This window comes from Panthera pardus, unplaced genomic scaffold, assembly GCF_024362965.1.
Source record: "Panthera pardus isolate Hobbes unplaced genomic scaffold, ASM2436296v1 HiC_scaffold_6, whole genome shotgun sequence".
Taxonomy (NCBI): domain Eukaryota; kingdom Metazoa; phylum Chordata; class Mammalia; order Carnivora; family Felidae; genus Panthera; species Panthera pardus.
The window spans coordinates 4,011,080-4,017,913 of NW_026526991.1; positions in this window are offsets into that span (position 1 = coordinate 4,011,080).

The following is a 6,834-nucleotide window of genomic DNA, read 5'->3' on the forward strand; positions in this document are numbered from 1 at the left end:
TGGGGCACCAGCCACAGGGCCAGGCCGACCTGGGATCAGCTCTCTCCTCCGCCTCTCCCGGCTTCCTCACAGCATCCCGGGAGGCAGGGTAACCCACTGCACAAGGCTGAGGAGGCCCAGGTGTGGGAGCTCAGGGCTCACTTTCCATCACCACAGTTATCATTTTTATTTCTGGGCCTGGTCACCTGGTCCCAGAGTCTCTCTCCCCCCTAGGCCTCACCCACACAGACTTTTCCTAATAGGTCAAAGGGGCCGGCAGCTCTTCTTCACCCCTAATACACAGCACCTCAGGGCTCCTGCCCACAGGAGGTAGTAGGCTGTGAGGCTGCCGGAGGCAGGTGGGGAGCATTTGAGGTTGGGTCCAGAGAGGCCGGAGTACGGGGCCTTTTTTTTTTTTTTTTTTAATGTTTATTTATCTTTGAGAGAGAGCGAGAAAGACAGCAGAGTGTGAACAGGGGAGGGCAGAGAGAGAGGGACACACAGAATCTGAAGCAGGCTCCAGGCTCTGAGCTGTCAGCACAGACCCCAACGTGGGGCTTAAGCTCACGAACCACGAGATCATGACCTGAGCTGAAGTCGGGCACCTAACCGACTGAGCCACCAGGCGCCCCAGTACGGGGCCTTTTTAAGGCCTGAGCATCCCTGACTCTCCCTTACCCATCCAGCCATTGTCGGGGGGCGGGGGGGGGGCTCTGACCTGGCCGGAACATGAGGACACAGCAGGGGCGTCTTCTGTGCTCCCACCCCGCACGCTGCCATGGGATCAGTGGCTGTGTGGAGGGGCCTAGGCCCTGCATGGTCAGGACTGTCCGGCCTGGCCTAGAGGCAGCTGAGGCAGGAGGGAAGGCCATCTGGTGAGGCGAGGGACAGTGGTCAGAACATTGCTGAGCCGGCTGAAGCATTCCCTGGCAGCGACAGGGGCTTCTGGGATCAATTAACAGAACCACCCTAACAGGGCTCTCGGCCCCTGACGCATGTCCCACAGGCACGTGGCCTTGATCGAGCCTCTGACAGCTTTGAGGGCCAAGAGGTGAAGCCAGGGGCCCGCCGCTCGCCTCTTTCTCACGTGCCCCGGGCCTGGTCTCCCACCGCTCCACACGGAGCCCGGCCCCTCCCGTCTGGAGGGAGGGTGCTGGAGGCTTCCAGGACCCGCGCTTTCAGTCTCCCCTCTCCTGGTGCGGATGGTGCGACACGCCTGCCTCGATTTTCACCTACGTAAAATGGATCACCTACTAGGGCTCACTTCCAGGAAATTGGAAAATACAGTCGTCCTTCCTCCTGCAGTGAGAACGGGGGCACTAAATTGCCAGCAGGGGAAGAAGTTCATTTATTCTTCAAACAAATGGTTCTTGGGCCCCTGCGATGCGTCAGGCGCAAAGAGAAACGCATAGCACATTCGCCCGCGCTCAGAAGGTTCAGGGCCAGCCGGGGGGTCGGGGAGATGGATGTGGGTGAACGGCTTCAACTCAAAGGGGTCAGAGCAGGTGAGAAACGAATAAACTTTTCGGTGGGGGAGGGGTTTTGAAGGAGGTTTCCCAGAGAAGGTACGATTTGAGCGGGAATTCCTCGAGCAAAGAACGGGGTGAAGGGCCTTGGGGCCGAGAAAGTGGGAGAAGCACGGGCTCGGAGGTGGGGGAACTTGGCATCTTGGGGAACAGCAGCTGCGGATGGCAGCACGGCTGGGGCTTGGGGTGCCCGGGCCGGCGGGAGCTGGTCAGAAATGAGGCTGACGTGGGGTGCCTGGGTGGCTCAGTCGGTTGAGCGTCCGGCTTCAGCTCAGGTCACGATCTCGCGGTCCGTGAGTTCGAGCCCCGCGTCGGGCTCTGGGCTGACGGCTCAGAGCCTGGAGCCTGCTTCCGATTCTGTGTCTCCCTCTCTCTGCCCCTCCCCCGTTCATGCTCTGTCTCTCTCTGTCCCAAAAATAAATAAACGTAAAAAAAAAAAAAATTAAAAAAAAAAAAAAAAAAAAGAAACGAGGCTGACGATAACACGAGGACAGAACCATCTGTCTCTTGTCCCAGACTCAGCACACGCACTGGAGCTGGACAAATATTGTAAGAGCCCTGAGTCCTGGCCTGAGGAGTCAAGGCTCCATCCCGTGGACAGAGGAAGGCACCGTGAGGTTTCGTAGAGGGTGTGAGGAAGGGGCCCAACTTCCTCCTTCCGCGTGTGGACGTCCATCTCTCCCAGCACTGTCTGCTGAAAGCCTGTTTTTTCCCCCATTGAATTATCTCGGCTCCTTTGTTGAAACGAATAAATGGGAGGTATTGCAGGGTTTTGAGAGAGGGGAGAGGTGCGGTCAGATCCGTGCCATTGGAAGATCAGTTTGGTGGTAGAGACTGGGAAGGGCTGGAAGGAGAAGGGATGTTCTTTAAGTTTCTTTATTTATTTTGAGAAAGAGAGAGAGAGAAGGGGAAGAGCCGAGAGACAGGGAGAGAGCGAGAATGCCAAGCAGTCTCTGCACTGTCAACACGGAGCCTGACGCGGGGCTTGAGCTCCCGAACTGTGAGATCATGACCTGAGCTGAAAACCAAGAGCCGGATGCTCAACGGACTGAGCCACCCAGGAGCCCCTGGGAGGAGAAAGGATTGAAGGGAGACGAGCTGGGTGGGCTGGACCCAGGAAGGAAGGGGAATTGGGGAGAAAAGCAGTCCCCTGATCAGGCTGGGGCTCCTGTGGGGAGGCTGTACCCTGAACCAAGGCCGCGAGGTCAGCCAGCCTGGGCCACCCAGGGCCTGTGGCACTCACTGGGGAATCTGAATGGGGGCGGGGGGTGGGCCAAGGGGCCCAGAGGAAAAGCTTGTGCTCCTCAGCCCCTCAAGGTCCGCCAAGTGGTAAAATTAAACCCCCTCCAGATACAGCCATCGCAAGCAGGTTTTCAGGTAACGAGAGGATTGTAAATGCAAAAACAATGCCAATTACAGCAGCATTATCCCGGATTATGAAGCTTCCAAGAGGCAGTTCACACCTCCAGGCATGTTGTGCCCGGAAATTTCCAGGGGAGGCTAAGGGATCCAAATGTCTAGGCTGCCTGAAGCCAAGCCCTGCAGTGTGGGTGGGCTGCTGGGCAGCCCCGACTCCATCACCTCTACTGACCTGCCTTCGTTTCCCCAAGAAGACAGACCACCCCAAAGAGGACCCCCCCACCCCCCGCCCCTACGATTCTGAGCGATATAAGCCTGGTCGTTGATCTCTGGCAGAAATTTGTCCCTTCAAGGACTTCCCCAGCCCTGGGGGCCGTGAGTCCATCTAAGACACTTTATGCAACCCCCCCCCTCACCTGACCCATGGAGTCAGGAGGGCCACACACAGTTGGAGGCACCCCAGCGCTGCCCCTTCTGTGCTATATAACCTCTAGCCAGTCAGCCTCTCTGAATTGTGGTTTCTGCTTTGGTAAAAAGGGAAGATACCCCCCCCCCCCACTTGGCAGGGTGTTTTCAGGATTCAACGAGCTCTTGTAGATAGGCTTGAGGAACGGAAACCGGTACAAACTCCACGCGTGACCCCTCTGGCAGCCTCTGTTAAAACAGTGAATGTCCACGCTCTAGGCCCCGGGGATTCCTTCTCGTCATTTCCCCAAGGAGAAAGTTTTTGCAAATGACGCCCAAGGATGTTTCCTGCGGCCCCTTCTGTGAGGTTGGAAATTGTAAACAACGGAAAAGGCCGTTTCTAGGGGCTTGGCTAAATTAGGATCCATCGGTCCTGTGGAATCCTTTGCTGTAATTAAAGAGTCTGGCAGCTTCTGCGTGGCTGTCACGGGCGGATCTCCACCACGTGGGGCTGTATGAACAAAGCAAGCACCTACAGAATCATTCCATGTAAGCTCTTCAGAGCCCCCCGCAAGCACCATACATTTTATATGTTCGTGTACATGCATATAGGTATGTGGATGCAATAAAAACAGTCTGGAAGAAAACGCACACACACACACACACACACACACACACAAATGACCCAGTGGTCACCTCAGGGCGGGGGCACCGGGATGGAGGCTGTAACTGGCGGGAGCATCAGAGGGAATTTTACAGCCTGCATTATGCCTGTTACGCCTGCATCACCTGCTTGGATAAACACATCCTAAACGCAGAGTGCAGAGAGGAGGGTCGGCCCCATGCCCCGCCAATGCTCGCAGGCCGTGATTATGACCGCAGGTCAAGAGAGGAGCCTAGTAAGGGAAGCGTCCCAGGGCCCTGTGCTGCTGATGTCCCCAAACTCTTGGAGTCTGAATCCAGGTCTGAGGAAGCCCCTCAGGCGGGTAAATGACGTCCGTTGGCACGAAGGAGGGACAGAGAGACGCCGCTGTGGCAGCCTGGCGGGGCTGGGGCCATGGCCCACCTCTCCTGGCTGAGCAGTCTGCCAAGGAACCTATTGAGCTACATAAAAATCCATCCTGGAAATCCCAGAGGCATCCTTAGCATGGAGGGCGCCTTTAAATTAGAAGGGGAAAAAAAAAAAAAAAAAAAAGGCAGATTTGCCAGTAACTTGATTTCAGGTTGGTGAGGGCTGGTGGCCAAAGCGCAGTGGCCCTGCTTGGCCAAGGCCCCCAGGCCACACGGTCCTGCAGTATTGGGTGTGAGGGGAACCCCGGCCCCACCGAGGTTCTGTGTGGAACCGCACATGTTCCCATGGAAACTCTGCTTTGCAGAATCCTCTGGAAATTGTCGCTGAGGAGGGGCAGCCGCTTCCCACACCCATTTTTGTGTTCCTGGGTTTGGTTTCCAGGGATGATTTTCTCAGGCAAGCACCTGAGAGGAGCAGGAGCAGAAAGGGGGTTGGAGGCTGAAACCCGGAGGGAACGGGCAGCGGGGGCCATTTCTGAGGGGCTGCCCCAGAGGAGGTGGAGGGTGCCAGAAGTAAGCTGAACTGTTTCGGACGCCTGAGGCTCAGTAGAGGGTGTCAAGGCCCGACCTAGGAGGCCAGGGGGGGCTCCGCTGAGAGCTGGAAGGAAATCCCCGTCAGAGCCAGGCAGGCTAGACGGAGACTGTCCCCCTGAATTGGGGCAGGGTCTGGGTGGGAAGAGGCGGTGCCCAGGGCCTGGCCCTCAGGGGCCACGGGGTGGGGGGGGGGAGGGGGGTCCACAGCGCTAGGCCAGGAATCCGCCCTCAGGATGTGGCCATCCACCCTTTGGGTCTAGGCCCCCCTAGGGCTCCACTCACCAGGGTTTCACCTGTTCCCCTCCGATCCGACTCCCTTGGGGTGCTCCAAGCTGACCGTTCTTCCTCTGGCCACTCCTGTCCCGCCTGGGCCAGGAACAGCCCTCCCCATGCCATCCCTCTCTGTTTGCCTTGCCCCCACCCCTGGGTGCTCCCTGTGGGGGCTACAGAGCCTGGGTCCCCATCTCCCCCAGGGAGACCTAACCCCTCTTTTAGCGGACCCCCTCCACACTGCTCCGTGATAGCCTGTTTTTCCCGGAGGCTGAGTGCGGAGAAAACGCACACCCGCTGAGCCTCTGGAGGAGCAGAGTTCCCCTCTGTCCCCTCTGAGCCACGCCCAGAGGTCTTGATTGTCACTGAAAGCAAGGCTCAGGGGGACATGGCTGCTGGGAGGTGGAGTTGGGGTCGAGAGAGGCCAGCAGCCACCCGGCCTCAAAGGGCTCCCAATTGTGGTTGGTTCTTCCCCCCTGTGCCCATTCAGAGTCCAGAGGCCACACAAGCCTGCCTGCCCTCAAGGAGCGCCATTCGAAGCCCTCTCTGTCGCCTTCTCTTCCCTTACTGCCACCTGCAACCCCCTAAAGTAATCTGCCACCCCTCCACCTGCACCAGCCCTTCGGGCTCAGGTGGGAACTGTTGAGCCCAGGAGGGACGAGATCCTGTGTAGGTTTTATCCCTTTGTGGAGAAGAGACAGGGGGCGGGGCAGGGCAGCCTGGACCAGGGCAAGCGGGTGTAGCCCCTTCAGGCTTCCCCAGTACCCCCGGGGCTGGCTGGAAAAGTCTGACTCCCAGCCTGAGGGGCTGGGGTCCTGGGGCCAGGAGAGAGAGGCCCAGGCCCAGCAGGTAGCCTCCTCCTGGTCTTGCTGGCTTTGGTGTCTCTGGGGAGGCTTGCTGTACCCTGAGCAGCATGCCTCCCCTCCCCCCTAGTATGCCTCCCCTCCCCCCAACTCCCAACCCTGGCCTCTGCCTCGGGGCCGTTGGAGTCCGCCTGTTGGAGCCCCGAGCCTGGAAGACACTTCTGCAGGCAGCTTCGCCCCCTGAACAGGCAAGGAATTCATTCAACTCCAGCCTCCTGGTGAGCAGGACCCTCTCCACTCAGCCTTATAATCCCACTAGAGCCTTCCTTGCGCTGTGCTCACAGAGCAGGCTCAGAACCAAGCTTGGAGGCTGTGGGCTGCCCTGTCCTGTGGGCCCAAGGAGGCTGCGGGCCAACCTAGCAGAGGGGCCGGGATTTCTTTCGAATGTCAGTCTGCTGCTTCCCCTCCCCCAAGACCCCCCAGCCCATCTACCCTGAGGGAAGGGCCTGACCTGCAGACCCAGTGCTGCCTTCAAGCTGCCCAGTACGGCTCAGGGACCAGGGCCGGGGCTCATGCCTTGGGCCCCCCCAGCGCCCCTAGACACGTTTGGGGTTTGTGTGCAAGGGCCCCTCCCTCAAGGACCTCTGGGAAGAGCGCGGGGGTGGGAGGGAGGATTTTACAAATGAGGTTGCGGAGAGCAGCAGGGGTGGAGGAGAGCAGGGGAGGGAAGGAGCAGAGCCCAACAGCCCAGGTGATCCCCACCCTTAGCCCCCTCCTGCCTGTGTAACGGGTTCCAGCAGGGCTGCTGAGGATTTGGAGCCCCAGAAACGGCTCTGTGCAAGCACTGAGGGCCACTGTCTGCACGGGGCCTGAGCTGTGGCCACATC